This window comes from Pinus tabuliformis, chromosome 6, assembly GCF_031772625.1.
Source record: "Pinus tabuliformis cultivar Carrire ecotype Pingquan chromosome 6, CPIR1, whole genome shotgun sequence".
Classification (NCBI taxonomy): domain Eukaryota; kingdom Viridiplantae; phylum Streptophyta; class Pinopsida; order Pinales; family Pinaceae; genus Pinus; species Pinus tabuliformis.
In genome coordinates, this window is record NC_142292.1 from 671445162 (window position 1) to 671464732 (window position 19571).

Sequence of the window (19571 nt, forward strand, 5' to 3'; positions counted from 1 at the left end):
GAGCTTTCAGGTTGCTTACTAGGTGTTTCCATTTTCTTTCTTTGGGGCATCAATTAATGCTAATAATTCTTCATTATTCCCTTTGAATTCCTTCAAACTAATTTTTCAAACCAATCTTATGCAAAATTTAAAAATACTACACACCCTTTTTTCACTTTGTAAGAGCTCAATATTGAATCTGTTGTATCTCTGTAACTGCGGATCTTGAATATCTAAAATCGCATCCTGCATTAGTCCTTTGCGTCCTCTTTCTAACCCTGCAAGTTTGATCAATATTGGATTCTCCAAAGAAGCGTTATGCCAAATCTCCCACGGTGACTTGATTATAAACTAGTTTAGTAGAATGAACTTCTATGGAGTGCCACATGTCACTGTTTCGACCTTAGTACCTGAAACGGATATACCAAAAACTACATGCCATCCTATTTCTGAAACTTCTTACAAAATGTTAATCTGATGCTCAAAACAAAAGTTATGACGAAATCCCCTAGGTCACCTGTTTGGAATTTAATTCGGGAGTCTGCAAAAACCCTAACGTCCTCAGATCATATCTCCGAAAATATTGCGAGACAAGCTCTAAAATTCAGACCCGAAGTTCAAAACGATTTTGGCTCAAATGGGTTTTTTTTTTAGCTTTTGAAACGTCGCAGAAAAAACATTATAGTGAAAATTCCACGATGGTCTGTTTGTAGCAGCGAAACCCTAGAATCCAAAGCTTTGATACCAAATGTTAGGAAAATAGCTCACAAAAAGATAGAAAAGATAGATCAACGCCTTAGAATTCAGCCTCTTCGAGGGGACAACCTCCTTTACATTACAAAAATGAACAATTCTTGGATATTACAAATGACTAAACCTCCCTTCTATATATAGGAGTCTAAGGGGTCACAATATAATCAAGCCGACATAACAGTAATAACATAAGGGTACAACAATAACAATAGTCGGTTTCTATGGGGCACACTAATAACAATATGGGGATAATAGGGGCACAATAATAACAATAAGGGATACAATGACAATAGTAATGGGGGAATCACTAGTATTATAGGGACCTAATAGAAAATCGACGATTTCCAATCAAAGTCCTTGGTGCATCCTCCTGAAACTTTCGATCGCCGATCATCCTTTATGCTTAGCCCTTGGTTCCTCGGCTCTTTATGTGACCGCGAGCCAGCCCCTGTATTAGAGACCCTTTATCGGCAGATTGTAATTGGGGTTTCAACTTTGATGTAACAATGTGTCTCATCCTGCGAACGCTGATCTCCGATTAGTGACATCATCACTCCACCACGTGTCGCTTTTTGAGTGGTGACACGTGTCACCCAAATATGCCCCCTTTGGACCCTTGAAAATGCCAGATCTGTATGCCACGTGTCCTCCATACTGCCATGTCATGATGACATCAGATGCCATGTGGATTTATCGGGACCAATAGTATTCCGCCACGTGGCCTTCTAGAGGAGAGAGAAAAGGCCCGTCTGCCCTTGGTTTTTTGCTGAAATCCTTTGTAAATCGTTTTCGGCCTTTCTCGACATTTTAACACTAAAAACGTTATTGTATATCGCACATCGCAATTCCATTAGGATTGGCACTTTTAAAAACAATGATCGCTGATATGCGATACGGCTTGGTCACCGACTGCCGATTGCATTATGTACAAGACCTCGCCGATTATAGATTTGCGACATGCCCAACACTGTTGCGATCACTGTTCATCGATTTTACTGTACCATTGACCTCCAATATGTGATCGCCGATATTGGTGATTGTTGATCGCAAGTTTACTTTGACCTCGCCGATATGTGAGCCCTCCGATATAGGACCTCCAATATATTAGGCATTTGACATGCGATGGGCCGGTATGCCACACTGCTCTGAGTGCGATCGTCGATATGCCGATATAATATGCGCCATGGACCCCTGATCACTGATATGCTAATATCGCTCTAGACCTCCGATGTGTGGGACCTCTGATATATCGAGACTTTCGATTTGCAGGATCACCGATATGCCAAGACCCAGGGTTTTACACTTAGGCATTTTCTCATTGTTTTCTGATTTTCAAAGGTAACCTTCAATTTACTCTAACTTTTGATTTTGGAGTCCATATGGGGAGTTATATATACCATTGGAAAGCTACTTTAGAGCACTTTCCAATAGAGGGTTTGATTTAGTTTTGAGTGCTTCTGTGGCATTGGAGGACAACTCCAAACATCTCTATTCTTTTTCCCTCTTTGTACAACTGGAACTCTTTTTGCAGAAGGTGACAAAAAAGCTTCTATTGATCAATGCCAAACCCTAAAATTGATAATAATATCCTCCAAGCACAAGTCAAGTCCTCGTTTCTGGACTTTGTTCCCTGACACATAAGCTTCCTCCTTCCGGCACTTTGCTCCTTAGCAATCCGCCTTCCTTATTTGTTTCTTGTCTAGAGATAGACCTTCCTTGAGTGAGCCTTCTAGATGAGGTGTTCCTCTTCTATCCCTTGCTCAAGTAGACTTCTTCTTTTACCACCCTAGATCCTTCCTGATATATGAGTGTATGACTGTACTGTTGTTCTGCTGCCCTAGTTTCTCGCATGTGTGAGAGGTTCACTAGGTATTGTATGCCCTTCTCTCCTTCGCTTGAGTGTCTTTCTTCTACGCTTGAGTAGGAGGCATTGTAGGCCTAGATTTAGCCCCAAACAAAGATAAATGGGTGACTATGAATTGATGTTGTCCTAGCCACAGGGACATGTAGAAATTTTGAATAATAAACACTTATTCACAGAGATTATCCCGATTATACACTATTGTGGAATACATGCACAATACATAATCTCCTCTACGTTGATCATCAATTTAGCAGCATTAAAAACAATGAAACATCAATCGCATGCGCACATTAACAAAGTATGTATCCCAGGGAAAACATACAGCTGAAAACCCCACACTATCTGTATATTATAATGATTGAGAACATGTAACAATACATAGTACAATACTCCTCACAAGTACTCAATACTATCTCCACCTGTTACACACAAAACTAGCTAAGATCCGAACAAGTCACAGGTTCAAATCTCCTCCGCTGCTTTGCCTGCCTCGACTGCACAATTCCAAGTGAAAATTACGTGAGCACAGGCTACAATTTCCTTGATATTGGCCCACACTGCGCAATCCTCATTGGCATAACTCAATCCCATGCATGTGCAAATATCATGCACAATTGATAGTCACAACTCACCCTTTCACTTACCTCTAACACCTGTCTCTGTTGAACTGTCCATGCACTGAGTTAACTGATGTATTCTTTAGTTGCTTTATGAGTTAATAATTAGTGAATTAATTACTATTTAATTCACACAACTCATTACTAGAGTATTCTTTAGTTAGACTGGGTACAACTAGTTCAACCAACTCAAACTAAACACAACTCCATCAACTCCACATCCAACTCCACAGAACTCACATGCATGAGTTCTAACTGAAGTCCTCCATGCAATAGCTCAACTAACACATAAGAAACCACGTGATTCCTTCTGTCAGCTGCATGTTCCAGATCTGTATTTCGAACTGAAGTGCTCCAAGAGAATAAGATAATGTTTAGAGTCCAAATATTACTAAGGGCTAATAATATTTGACTTTTTTTATTTTTAGCCTGGCAGTCTAAAAATAGACTCTGATCACTCCGCTGTGAACGAAAAATAGAAGTCCATCTATTTTTCCCAACATGACCAATCATTCATAAATAGCATTCTGCAACTCATAGACCATGATCCATATGTCTAAAAATAGACATAGTCTAAAAATAGACTTTGCGCCAAAAATAGCCTGCGGGCCCACTTAGTGAAGGCGACTCCTTTCCACTAAGCTCCATCATCTTGTTGCATTTTCAACACTCCCTCTCAACAAGATATGGATTATCTGCAACCCCTATCCTGTAACTCTGAAATGCTCTGCATGCAACACATTTGCCCGGCCCACTTGCTCCAACAACACTTGGAACAAAAAACACTCCCAACTGACCACTCTGTTGGGCTAGGAACATACTCTGATGCTGAAGCTCTACCTACTGCTAACAAGTGCTCCCTCTCTGAAATCTGCGCTACTGCAACATCTCCATGCATCTCGCACCATTGCACACCTCTCTGTGCCACTTAGCACTGTGCAAAACACTTGTGCCTCTCGCATTGTTGCAGCCTGCTAGCTATGCGTTGTCCTGGGATTCCCTACACTGTCGCTCTCTCTGCCACTCCATCCGCATCTCTCTCTACCCAATTAGTCAGTTCCTGCTACTCCACATCGGGGCTCCCGTAGCAAGGTCTCATCCAAGAGGTTGGGTACCTCAAGGATCCTGCCCCTCCTCCTTGGGACGATCAATCCACATAACCCCACCTCCTACCTGGAGGTATGGCTGCATGCGATCCCTCAACCCACCTGGCTCGAAGTTTCCCCCTACTGGAGGTCTCTACATGAGTAGATGTCTCTACTCTATCTCCTCTCAGCTTCCCTTGTTGTGGCTGCTCCACAACCTCCTGAAGCTGCTGCACCAATATTGGCTCCTCCACAATCGTCTGAGACTTCTTCTAGCTCTGCATGTTAAGAGGTAATATACACTCCCTCTCAACCACCAAGTCTCCATCAGTTGCCTCGCTGCTCAAGGCTTTGCATGCATCTTGAACCTCAAGAGCATATAGGTTCTTGACCCGTGAACCAATCTGCTTCACTTGTCTAGTGATGATGTGTCTAAGGAAAACCTTTCCCTTACTGAAGACTACACCATAGCCTTTGTCTTCCAGCATCGCGATCGACACGAAGTTTCTCTTCAGTCCTAGTACATACTTGACCGGTCATGTGGAAAGAAGCTCCACTGTCAAGAAACCAACCACTTCCCACCATGGATGAAACCATGCATGTGAAGAGTGTGAAATCCAACTCGAACTGTGAAGCAAGTGCCTCACCTTCAGATCCTTCCCCGGATCCCTTCTTGGACTTCTTCTTTGGGCAATTAGTAGCATAATGGCCCAACTCATGACAACGAAAGCATCTCACCTTCGACTTGTCAACCTTCTTCCCATCATTGGAAGAATTGTATTCGGAAAGAGAACCCTTCTCCTTCCCCTTCTTTTCTTTGGCAGCCAAAGCACAATTTTCTTCATTAGATGCCTTTGATGAAGATTCGTCCCTGGTATTCTGCCTGATCTCCTCTTGCACAAGATCCGACCAAAGTCTCTCCCATCCTGACAATTTCTCCCGACCATTGACAGAGTCCTGATAGGAATGCCAACTCTTCGGAAGACCAAGGAGAGCCAAGCTCACCAAGTCCTCATCATCGACAGTCACCCCCACACTTCCCAGCTCATCCCGACATTGGGTGAACTTCGTGAGATACCTGGGCATACTGTCTCCCTTCTTACATTTGATGTTTCTGAGTTTATCCTTGAGCGCCAGCTTCCTCTGATCGCTCTTGCTTTGGAATAGATCTGTCAACGCTTTCCACATCAAGTATGGAGAAGCCTTTCCATGCAGGCTGGACACAATGTGATCCTTCACGCCCTCCAACAGAATCCTTCGACACTTTGCTGTCTTCTTTTGCCAAACCTCAGCTTCGGCAGCATCAGTAGGCTTTGGGACCTCAGCCTCTATGAACTCCTTCAGCCCATTATCATCCAACACCGCCTCCATCCTGTCCTTCCATGAAATATAGTTCGAGCTGCCCTCAAGAGCATACTCCAATCGCAATCCGTTGAAAGACATTGCCACGTTGACACCAAGAAAACATTGCTGCAAATTTGAATTCCACCAGCTCCAAACTCAACTGCCTCTGATCTAAGATTTGTGAGAACAAAGTATTTCTCGTACAGAGATTGACTGTATGGGATTTTACTAGATATCTCACCTTCCAAAGGAAGGATGAATCCAGAGGCTACCTGGCCCGATTACAGACTCTGCCTGAAGAAATAAAATGTAAACACTTCTTGAATAATAGATCTGATGATCAACAGCTCCGATACCATGTAGAAATTTCCTGCAAATTCTCTACAAATCTAGCTCTGATACCATGTAGAAATTTTGAATAATAAACACTTATTCACAAAGATTATCCCGATTATACACTATTGCAGAATACATGCTCAATACATAATCTCCTCTACGTTGATCATCAATTTAGCAGCATTAAAAACAATGAAACATCAATCGCATGCGCACATTAACACAGTATGTATCCCGGGGAAAGCATATAGCTGAAAACCCCACACTATCTGTATATTATAATGATTGAGAACATGTAACAATACATAGTACAATACTCCTCACAAGTACTCAATACTATCTCCACCTGTTACACACAAAACTAGCTCAGATCCGAACAAGTCACAGGTTCAAATCTCCTCCGCTGCTTTGCCTGCCTCCACTGCACAATGCCAAGTGAAAATCACGTGAGCACAGGCTACAATTGCCTTGATATTGGCCCACACTGCGCAGTCCTCATTGGCATAACTCAATCCCATGCATGTGCAAATCTCATGCACAACTGATAGTCACAACTCACCCTTTCACTTACCTCTAACACCTGTCTCTGTTGAACTGTCCATGCACTGAGTTAATTGATGTATTCTTTAGTTGCTTTATGAGTTAATAATTAGTGAATTAATTACTATTTAATTCACACAACTCATTACTAGAGTATTCTTTAGTTAGACTGAATACAACTAGTTCAACCAAGTCAAACTGAACACAACTCCATCAACTCCACATCCAACTCCACAGAACTCACATGCATGAGTTCTAACTTAAGTCCTCCATGCAATAGCTCAACTAACACATAAGAAACCACATGATTCCTTCTGTCAGCTGCATGTGCCAGATCCGTAGCTCGAACTGAAGTGCTCCAAGAGAATAAGATAATGTTTAGAGTACAAATATTACTAAGGGCTAATAATATTTGATTGTTTCTATTTTTAGCCTGGCAGTCTAAAAATAGACTCTGATCACTCCGCTGTGAACCAAAAATAGAAGTCCATCTATTTTTCCCAACATGACCATTCATCCATAAACAACATCCTGCAACTCATAGACCATGATCCATATGTCTAAAAATAGACATAGTCTAAAAATAGACTTTGCGCCAAAAATAGCCTGCGGGCCCACTTAGTGAAGGCGACTCCTTTCCACTAAGCTCCATCATCTTGTTGCATTTTCAATAGGAAAACCCTCTGTTTCCTCACATATGTGACTGTAGTTGCCCTAGAATATAACTCTTTAACTTCGGTTGTATACCCTTCTTCCTTGCTACACTTGGAGACCCTTTTCCTTCAATGGGCCTTCTTTGAGTGAGCCTTCTAGATGAGGTGTTCCTCTTCTCTCCCTTGCTCAAGTAGACTTCTTCTTTGACCAAACAAGATCCTTCTTGAGATATGGGTGTATGACTATACTGTTGTTTTTCTGCCCTAGTTCCTCACACGTGTGGGATTTCACTTGGTGTTGTATGCCCTTTTCTCCTTCGCTTGAGTGTCTTTTTTCTACGCTTGAGTAGGAGGCCTTGTAGGCCAAGATTTAGCCCCAAACAAAGATATATGGGTGACTATGAATTGCTGTTGTCCTAGCTGCAGGGACAACCCTCTGTTGCCTCACATGTGTGGCTGCAGCTGCCCTAGAATAAAACTCTTTAACTTCGGTTGTATACCCTTCCTTCCTTGCTACACTTGGAGACCCTTTTCCTTCGCTCTTTCTTTCCTTTTACCTTCGCATATTTTAGAGAGGAGTGCGTTGTATTTTGAGGGTGTGGACAACCTATATATATAGAGGTCTGTCCCTCCTTTAGGACGACTTGATTTTCTTTGCTGCAATAGGTGCTTTTAATGGTGCCATTGCTTGTTTTGATGGTGTCTTTGCTTGGAGGATCTTGAATTTGCTTGGAGGTATTCTCTTGACCTTAATACATGATCATACAAGGTGTAACATGCCTTAGGGTCTTCAACCTTTTTCTTTTGACTATGTGACTCACCTATAACACTTTAACTAGTGCCAGACCTATTTCAATGAGCAAGAAAATCATTGACATATATTATAAAAAAATATTTCTTTTCTTGAATAAGTACAAATATCAAAAGTACATTTATGAAGACCGTACCTAGTTATATTTCCTTCAACAACCAGGACATCTAGTAGGACTACAGGAAACCCTGTAGCAGCTCGTTTTAAGCTCGAATTGAGCAGAAATGGTCCTCTGAGCTTAGGTTAGGCCTCCACTTGGCTTCCATACCCTCGACACCATTCCAGACCTATTTCCCCATACCTACCTTCCCTACCAAAGAACAAATTATGTAAATTAGCATTTGCATTCATAAAACTGAAAATAATTTATCTATTTATTTTTTTTTTCTGCAAGTTCTAGTTAGCACATGCATTCGACAGTCATAGTAGTTCTTAGATAAAATTCCATGCTCATTTAGTCCAGATAACTAGATGTTATATGCAAGGTTAAGTTAGGTCTCTTTTGCAAGCAATATGTGTAGATGCTTAGCTAGATGATTTCATGTCACTTTATAACACCTTCCAATTCAACACTTTCATTTCCTAGAGTAGGCAACATTCCCTTTTTGCATTAAGAGTAATTTTCCCTTTGCCATTTGGTAGTCAAACTCCTTCTAGTCAATAGAAGACTGATTTGAAAAACCTTAGTGGTCTATCACCCCAATTGAAAAGTGACAAGAGTAGACCATTGCATCTACTGTGTATACAACACTGTCACCTCCAAGTTTGTACGAACCCCGGGTTGATGAAGTAAAGTTGGTAGCCCTAGGAGTTGCAACATTCTTGCTGCAATACTGGTGCTCATCACCCACCATTTGCAATAATTAGAAATTGATATTCTCCTTTTTTGCATTAAAGCTTATTTCCATTGAAAATTCCCCATGCCAGTCCTTCTTTCTTCCCTAGCAAATTATGCACCTAACTGGTAACCTTGGATTACCATGTTTGCTCCACCTCTTTTTATAATCCATTAGGCCGACTCTTTGTGATTTGACACTGCGTTATGGGCCATTAATGCCACACTGGACCACACAAACTTGTTGGACTGGGAGGTCCATCACCATTATGGAAATACTATGATCTAGATTGAATCCATTAAAAGTAGAGATATCAAACATGTATTCAACGCCTTGGATAAGGAACACTGGTTGCACACATTCTATCAAATTTATTAACCACAGATTCCACGCTCCATATGTCCACTGGCAGGTGTTGCATTATGATTGTAATCCAAGTCGCTGCACAATCCCGTACCTTAGCATGAGGAAACCACTGCCAAAGCATGAAGAATATTATGTCAATTAACAAGAATTCGAGATAAGGTTTGATAGGGGAGAAGAATAAATCCCATCTAATTTTTCTGAAATTAATTTCATTTAATAACTTCATCAATTGAAATTGGTTTATACACCTCATCTAAGTGCTTTGATGATTGACTCTCCATCACCCAATTTCAAAACTCCTCCTTCCAAAGTAGCAACCTGATTGGCTAGAGAATCTGCCACCGTATGAAGATGCCTCTTGACATGAAATAAGTCGATCAATTCAAATTTTTCTAAATGGAGACTTATTTGATGCCGTGTAGGGGCTAAGCACTGCTTAGGGTTTCCTTAACTTTACTCATTCATTGATTTACAATCATTGAATCATCAAAAACCATTAGATGACGAATTCCCTTTGAGAGTGCCAAATCTAGTCCTTGCCACAAAACTAAATATTCAAACTGGTTGTTAGTTGAAACCCCTAATTTGTAGGTGAACTAGATCTCCCTTTCTTGGTTGAGGCAAAAGCTACCCCCTCTCGCTAATTTGTAGATAACCACTCTCGAAAGATAACCTTTGAGAGTGCCAAATCTAGTCCTTGCCACAAAACTAAATATTCAAACTGGTTGTTAGTTGAAACCCCTAATTCGTAGGTGAACTAGATCTCCCTTTCTTGGTTTAGGCGAAAGATAACCCCTAACATTTTTAAATATAATTTTAGCAATGATATTTATATTAATAATTTCATATACATTTATGAAATTACAATATTAATATTATATCATTAAGAATGATGTTTAGAAATGAGAATGCCTTTGATTAATCTCATCATTAGGATATCATTAAGATTTGGTCCAAGTATAGAACGGACTAATGTGGTTCATTCTAGGGACAAAGGTAAAAAAATCAATCAATCTTAAAGAATAAATAACAAGAATGCATCAGTGATTCTAGTTTTAGCTGGTATTACTCATCTTCTAAATAATTCCAAAAACAAGTTTATTTTTCTTAAAACCAGTTTGGCTTTAATTAGATGAGAGATCTGGCGAATGGCGTTTCTGGTTTTCTTTGGAGAGTGATCGATGGTGGTTCGACTGTGAAGACTCTTCATTTAGAAGAGACTTAAAAAAAAAGCAATCTACAAAATTCAATAGGATACAAAGCGATGTCTCCCAGTTCTCTAGTTGTCGGGCCTCATCTATTCAAGCATCGAACAGGATCAGTGAAGAGCAAAATTCTGCCCTGAACTCCTGGGTTTGCAACCATATTTCAGGGTCGACCTCTTTTCAACAATATTCAGCGCCTTCAAATCAAGTACCTTCTGAATCTAAGTCCAAAATTGAATTCGCTCCCTCAAGCTCCTGCAATGAAATCAACTCCATCTGATCCAACTCAGTAGTTAATTCCGATCGCTCAAGCAAGAAATTCAGTTTCAGCACTGAAGTTTACTCCAATTGCTCTAGTTTGATATTCTGTCACAATAATGAAGTGCCCTCTTCGAGCTCCGGCCATGGAACTGGTTCCTAGGAATTGGTCCCTGATATTCAAATCAACGTAGAGGTTTGTCTCAGTGGCGGTGTTGAACTTGATTCATCCACCCCAGCAAAGTATTCGACACAAACTTTGAACCACGTTCCTCTCCATCCAGCGTTGAGATCACAGGACCAGATTGTCCTGCCATCGTTGTCGGTGGTGTTATCGCCAAACCACTGTCTGCAGATTGTAGCGATGAAGCTTCTTCACAGCGCATCAAATTTCTCCCATCAACCTCGGCTCCGTTTGCGTCCTCGCCCGTGATTGGACCTCCGTCTCGTTCAAATCCCTCATCCAGTTTCCTCCCCTTCCAGCGAAGCCTCTCTTCTTAACCCGACGTCGGTTGATTCTTTTGCCTTGTCGAAATCATCCAACGATCTTCCCCGTCATCATTCTCTGTGTGGTCCCCTTTCAGACACCTCCTCGTCCCAATGTTGCTTTAATAATATTAACATTGACAGCATAATTTAATTCATAATAAAGTATATAACAATAATTTTAGTTATAATAACAATGAATTCCTTATAAATTTTTAACTAATAAAATTTCTAATAATAATGATTCTGGTTCAAATAATAATAATGAAATGAATAATAACCATCTTAATAATAATAATATCCTCAACAACCATAATAATAATAATAATTTTTTTTCTCCTCATTCTTTTAAAATATTATTAATCCTGGTAAAAATTTTGATCACTCTATTTTTAGTCTGGATAAAGGGTTTAATTTTTCCTTGCTGCTAAAAAGATTCCTATAGATGACATTACTTGTAACATTGAATTTGGTATTAGAGACCATCCTGATAATGTTAAAGAAGTTATTAGGCAAGATTGTACTATCGTTCTTAGGAAGGCTAAGCTTATCAAAAGAAACATTAGCAAAAATGAATTTCTTGCCCTTTGAAGCCTTAAGGGATGACCCCAACATTGTCATCCTTAAAGTTGACAAAGGTGGGGCCATTGTCATTTTAGATAAATCTGACTATGTTAACAAAATGATTGACCATCTTTCTAATAGTGGTAGTTACATCAAGCTTAATAAGAATCCCATTAAATTAGTTACTAAAGAAGTAACGACCGCCATTAAATCAAATAATTCTCTTAAACCTCTCTGTAAAAAGCTTATTGAAAGCAATCCCCTCACCCCCATAATTTATGGCCTTCCAAAGATTCATAAGACTAGGGTCCCCTTGAGACCTATTGTTAACACAATAGGTGGGCCTACTTATCTTCTTGCTAAATTCTTGGCTCAAAAGCTCAAACCTCTTGTTGGTCACATTGATTCCTTTGTTAAGGACTTTGCTTCTTTTGTTAAAGAATGGAAAGATATTAGGCTGGACCCTGGGGATTTGTTAGTAAGTTTTGATGTTGTTTCCCTTTATACCAAAATCCCTATTCAAGAGGCCATTGATGTCATAAATCAGATAACTGACAATGACACTGCCAAATTAGTTGGCCTTTGCTTCACTTCTATGTTCTTTAGTTTCCAATGCGAGTTCTATGAACAAACTTGTGGGGTGGCGATGGGTTCCCCTCTTTCCCCTATAGTTTCTAACTTATTCATGGAGGATTTTGAGACCAAGGCTTTAGCCTCAACTCAATTTCACCCTAAAATATGGAAGAGGTTTGTTGATGATACTTGTGTCATCTGGCCCCATGGTCGCGAGAAATTAGATTTGTTTCTTAACCATCTTAATTCCCAATCAGACTCCATCAAATTCATGATGGAGGTTGAGGTAAACATGTGCCTTCCTTTCCTTGACATCCTCCTCTCTAGAATGAATGATGGTTCCATTTCTCACCAAGTTTTTCGCGAAAAAACTCATGCAGAACAATATCTTCATGCTAGTGCTCATCATTTTCGAGCGCAAAAATTTGGGGTCCTTAGCATTCTTGCAACCTATGCTCTGAGAATGTATGATGAGAATCACTTGGACTAGAAAAAATCCCATCTTGTTAAAGTTTTTAAAAATAATGGATATAGCAGAATTCAAGGCCTCAAGGCTTTTCAAAGAGCCTGTAAAGAATCAAGGGTTAAGACTGCTCGTGATGATCCTATCTCTAAGGTTCAACTTCTGTTTATCCAAGGGACCACTGACATGATTTCCCATATTCTTAAAAAGAATAGAGTTTCTTATTCATTCAAACACCTTAATACCATTAGGAATTCTCTTAGATCTGTTAAAGACCCTGTAGACCCTAAAGACATTAAAGGAGTCTACTCGATCTCTTGTTCCTGTGGGATTCCCTACATTGGAGAAACTGGTCACTCCATTAACTAGAGAATTCAAGAGCATGTTGTAGACATTAGGCACAATCGTTCCCGCTCATCAACTGTAGCTGAACATGCATAGAAATCCAAGCACCATGTCTGCATTGAAGATTCCAAAGCCATTGCTAGGGTTGATCACTTCGACCATAGGAAACTTAGAGAGGCTATTGAGATTGAGAAGCATGCAATCAATTTCAACATGGATGATAGTTGGAAATTAAGTAGGAGCTGAATTCCAATCCTCTCCTTTTTGATTTCACTCTCCGTTTCCTCTTTCTCTTTTTTTTTTTAATTAAATCAAATATTATGTATAAAAATTAATAATTTTCTTTTTATAATTTCATTAGTTATTTTATTTTATTTTAATTCAAATTTAATAAGAATATTGGATTATTTTAATGAAATTTCTAATATTTAAATTGTTAATTAAAAAAATAGTTTATTAGTTAATTTTAATAAAATTATTAAACTTCTAAATATTCTAATATTTTCTATACAAATTTTATCATGGTATAGTTTTGTTTAATTAATTCTTATAATATTATTATAAATTAATTAGTTTAATTAATATAGATATATAACAACTAATTCTTAAGAGTTAGTTTACAACTAAAAATTATTAAAATTATTCTAATAACTAATTCTCAATGACTAATTCCTAATGGTTAACTAACCCTAATGCATACTTGCTATTTATTCTTTAGGATTGATTGAGTTTTTCACCTTTGTCTCGAGGATGAACCTATTAGTGGGTTTGAAACGTCGATGAAATCCTAATGAAGTGACTAATCCGAAAGACATTCTCATTTGCAATATGGATCACAAAAGTCAGAGATATAATAATGATGTTTACATTTATGTTATTAATATTATAGTATTAATGTTGACATTTACATTTAAATTATTAATATTATATTTATATTGTTAGAACTCAATGTTTCAGATGGTTACCCGGGAGCTTTATCAATGAACGACTAGAAGACCTTATATAGGAGAAAGAAAATAATAGCGGTTAGGGAATGGGGCAAAGTTAAATAAAATGAATCATAACTAATAATTTAATTTTGACCAATTCTATTGAGGAATTAAATAAGGGAGTTGTCTTTAGTGTGACTTTTTGGACTTTCCAGTGCCGGAATCCAGTGGAAAAATTTGAAGTGAAATCTTGATTTGTGTTATTTAAACTGGTTTTTTGACTGCATATATGGATTCAACAACCTTGAAAAACCCCTAGGGCACTTCAAATGTGCAGGGGTTACCCATCAAGCTTGTGATTTCAATAAATTCCTGTGGGATTTTATGGAAATTAGACTAGGAAAACCCACAGTAAAAACTTCCAAAAGTCATACTAAAAACAACTTGTTAAATAAGAAATCAACAAATGGTAGAAGATTGATATATAAAATTAATAAATATTTACTTAAGACTTGAAATATTGAGAATGAGTGAAAAAGTTTAAGAGTAATGTTTTCTAAAAATTGGAGATAATTAATAATGTAGTCAAACAACAACGACTATTAGTTAAATATTATAAATTTAAATTCAAATATTTTAAAAAATAATAATTAAGAATTAGTAATTATTTGGAAATCAATAATTATTCAAAAATATAATAATGTAGTTAAATGAAAAATTAGTTTTTTTTTTTTTTAACTAAATAATTTTGAATTAATTAAAGAAATTTGAAAAATTAATTAAAAGGAAAAAGATATTAGATATTTGAATTAAAATTGATATATATATATCTATATATATATATATATATATATATATATATATATATATAATTAAACTAAAACATAAAATAGTGATAAAACAATTTTAAAATTTTAATTACAATAAGAATTTCGAGTCAAGTTGATCTAATGAGAGAAATGTGAAAAATAGTGTGTGTGTATATATATATATATGGAATTGATGAAATAAATATGACTGATTAAATAACCAATAAGGTCTAAAAGAATAATGAAAAATTGAGGCTTGAGCTCAAATTATCAGCGGGAAAAATGGTAGATGACGAGGTTCCATGATTGGCTAAGTCTATAGCCATCCTCTCTATTAAAATTATTAGGGTTCTTCTCGATTTCTAGGGCCTCTCGGATAACCCTAGAGTTATAATAAGGAACCAAAGCTATGATTTTTGAATGATCAAATTGAATTAGATGTTTGGACTTAAAATAGTGCTTAACAATGGCTGATTTTGATAGATGGTTGTGGTTAGTATCAACAATGTGCTCTTTTAGCCTAGCTTTGAAAGAGCATCTAGTTTGGCCAATATAGGACTTCTTGCATGAATAAGGAATTTCATAAACCCTTGATCCTAACATCGGGTTTGATTTATCCATGGCCGATCAGAATAATTGCTTGAGGGTTCTATGGGGTTTGAAAACAATTTTAATGTTATTTTTAGCTAAGATATTTGCTATAAGATCTATGGTTCCTTTAATGTAAGGAAGCGTGACTTGGCCACAAGATGGAGAGGGATCAATCTTAGTGGATCTAGGGTGAGAAACAACTTGAAAGGATTTTTTGTTTTGAGTAGTGGAGTAGCCATTGGATTTGAAGGCTTGGATCAAATGGGATTTTTCAGCTGAAAGGAATTGGGGGGCAGATATTTTCAGAGCCCTAGAAATGAGGGTTTTAAGAACACCTGACTTTTGGGCAGGGTGGTGATGAGAAAGGGCGTGAAGATAATGATCAGTGTGAGTCTTTTCCTATAAATCCGAGGGGATAGAAATCCATTTTTAAGACAAGTAGCAAGGACATACAAGAAAGATGGGGATTTATTTGATTCATTTTCCATCGTGAATTGAATATAAGGAGAAATGTTATTGAGATGAGAATGAAAATCATCAAGCGCAAGCGACCGTGTTGCTAGATGAAAAATGTGTTGTCAATAAATCAGAACCAACACTTACGTTTGAGATGCCAAGAGTTTAGGGCCCTCGCTTCAAAGTGTTCCATAAAGATGTTAGCAACTACCGGAGACAGAGGGGAGCCCATAATTGTACCTTCAGTTTTCTCATAGATGGTACCTTTAGGAGAAAAAAGTGGAATTGAGGCAAAGATCAAGGTTAAGGCTTCAGGAACTGTGATCTTGGTGAAAAGAGACACGCTGTCAAAGATGACCAACAAGTCATTTTGACCCATTCCCTAATTACTATTATTTCCTTTACCCTATATAAGGCTTTCCAAGCCTCATTGATTCATGAAGCTCTCAGGTCCTTGATGATAGATGGAATAACCATCCAAAATATTGAACAAATTACAAATCCATTACATAGTTCTCATCCTTAAATTTCTAACAAAATCAATCACTGTGGAAATCCCAAATCTCTTCTATATTTATATTGTTATAATATTTTAATATTAATATTATAATCTTATCATTAATGTTTATTATAATATATTATTAATATTATACATTACTATTTATAAGATTATTATAATTATATAGTATTAATATTATTTATTCCTCAACTATCATCCTAATTTTTATCAGTATTATTTATATTAATATTATAATATTATTATAATTAAATAATATTAATATTAATATTTATACCTTAACTATATTAATTTTATAATATTATTATAATTAAATAATATTAATATTAATATTTATACCTTAACTATAATCCTAATTTTTATCAGTATTATTTATATTAATATTATAATATTATTATAATTAAATAATATTAATATTAATATTTATACCTTAACTATCATCCTAATTTTTATTAGTTTTGTTTATTGATTTTTGTATTAATATTTTTAATATAATAGTTACACTAATAGTTATATAATATTATCATACTAATAGTTATATAATATTATCATATTAATATTTATATCGATAATATTTTATTTTTATATTTATATTAATTTTATTATTTATCCTTATAACATCGTATCATTAATATTCATCATTAATATTCAATATGAATATTTTTTTATATCTATATTATTAGTATTATAATATTACTACTGCTATTTATTATTATACTTACAATATTGCAATACATTAATATTTACAACAATATTATAACTTTATAATATTAATATTAATATCTAAAATATTAGTATCACTAATGTGTTTTATAATAATAGTGTTATGGTATTATTATTATTAGTTTTAACATTAATATTATTTATTCATTTTAATTTCAGATTTATCAAGTATTGAGAGGGATCAATTTTTTTTTCATTATAAAATAAGTTTGAACCTAGAGAGGGATCAATTTTTTTTCATTATAAAATAAGTTTGAACCTAAAGAGATTTGATTCTGCTAAGCACTTGGTAAATCCAAAGTTAAAATGGATCTAGGTTTGTATATATATATATATATATATTTTACATAAGAATTCCATAGGAAAAACCATGGGTTGTAAAAACCTGGAGCCAAAAGATTGCCAAGCCCGACCTGGTGTGACGAGAACTCAATATTGTTAAAGTGGATATAAGGTGAACAACATCCGATGTAACTCACTGGCTAGGGGTGATTTGACCAACTCTAGGTTTTTAAATTTTTAAATCTTGGGTTGATATTTGCCTTCTTGAGGTTTCCCAGGTCTTATCGTGTTGGGGATCAGGTTCCCCGGTATAGTGCTGGAGTTGGGTCCCCTAAGGCGAAAAATTGACTATTTTACTTCAATTTTATTTTAATTATTAATTTTATCTTTTTATTTTCATTTTTATTTTTATGTAATTTGACCAAGTCAAAATGTTTACATAACATTATAGGACAAGACATTATAACATATCTTCCATATTGGGCTAAAGAGTGCCTCTCAACTCATTTATTAGCTATGTGGTATAAATTTTTATATCTATACTAAATTATTAAAGCTATAGAATTAATGTTAATATTTTCAATACTTTATATTATAATAATGTTAGTATTAATAGTTATATTTACTATTTTATTGAGAACCTTTTTTGTTTTTGAATTTCGAGGTTTTGACATAACTGACCTCTTCCTCTCATTCTCTCTATCTTTCCTCGCCTCCAACCTCTCATCAATTAATAATGAATCTCTTTCTTTTTTCTTACTCGATACTTGGTCTTCAAGAAGAATCTAGTTGAGGATTTGAAATGTTGACTATTCTAAAATATGAACACTCTGGTAGATAGTCCATAAAACGTAGAACAAGCTATCCTATAATCTTTAAAATAAATAAATTAAGTTTTTCCTTGCCCAAGGCTTTGCAGTTACAATCCTTCCATGTGTTTAATATGGTTTATGTAATTTAATCATTCCATGTGTTCAATAGTGTTTATGTCATTTAGCCTCTGTTAATTACAAGTTGTTGAAGCAAACCCTAATGCCTATGTGCTCATCAATTGCATTGTCCTTTGGGTGGTGATTGCATGCTTGTCTAGTCCTTACACTCAGATTAGAGTTTCGATCCTTTTACATCCACACATTATCTCAAGGCTATTTCAATAAGTTGGTCACTTTGACACATTATATGTCGCATACATAAAGCATCATGTAGCTGCTTGTGTTTAACCATTGGGATTGGTTTCTCCCACTTTTTTAATTGATTGCACACTGATTACATAGTATCTTTACCTGAGGACTTCATACATGTGGCATGCCTTTAACCATTAGTGTTGATGAATATCATCAATATGCTCAATCTTATAATTGATAATATTTCTTGAATATTGATCAATATTTATTAATGTTATTTATGATACAAGTTGAGAGAGAAATTTTCTCTTGTTCAAGCAAAGAATTACATCAAACTGATATTTAATTCATTTGGCCTTCAACCTCTCTTACACCTACCATTTGGCGGATGAACTTGTTATTTTGAATCAAGCCAAGTCATTACCTATCTTATTTCTCTCCATTTTTTATGACTTAGTTGTGATACATATGGATTCCCTACTTAAGGTTTGGTAACAATACCTACCAACCCCCTTGACTTATTACGGGTTGTGGAAGGTGTTACTCACATTTTAACTTAATTACTTGATGGGATTTCAAGAGTGTCCTTTTCTAAGAACTCGCAGACTTTTGATGTTAACGTTTCCATTAGGCTCAGCTCAATGGGCGTTTTCTGGTCAACTATTCCATGACACAAACTCAAGAATCACAGAGTACAAAGGTGTACATATATAAAGCAAGTTTTGTGACCATATCATAAATTAAATATATAAAAAAGTTCACATTATACATTAAACACGTAAATTAATTTCAAGAGTTTAACCTCCGTAAACATAGTATGCGTATTAATTACACGTGTCAGAGCCTAACATCTATATATATACGCACAAAAACCATGGCATGTATCAATGTGCATATTTAACCATGTTGCATGTATATAAACAAACATATACATACACATATAGAGGGTTGAGAAATGGAACTTACTTTGTGCATTAGGGTTTCAACCACAGGAAGTGTTTGTGGTTTCTTGCCATATGTGACTTGCGGTTGTGCAGTCAAGCTAGTTAATCAATGGCTATT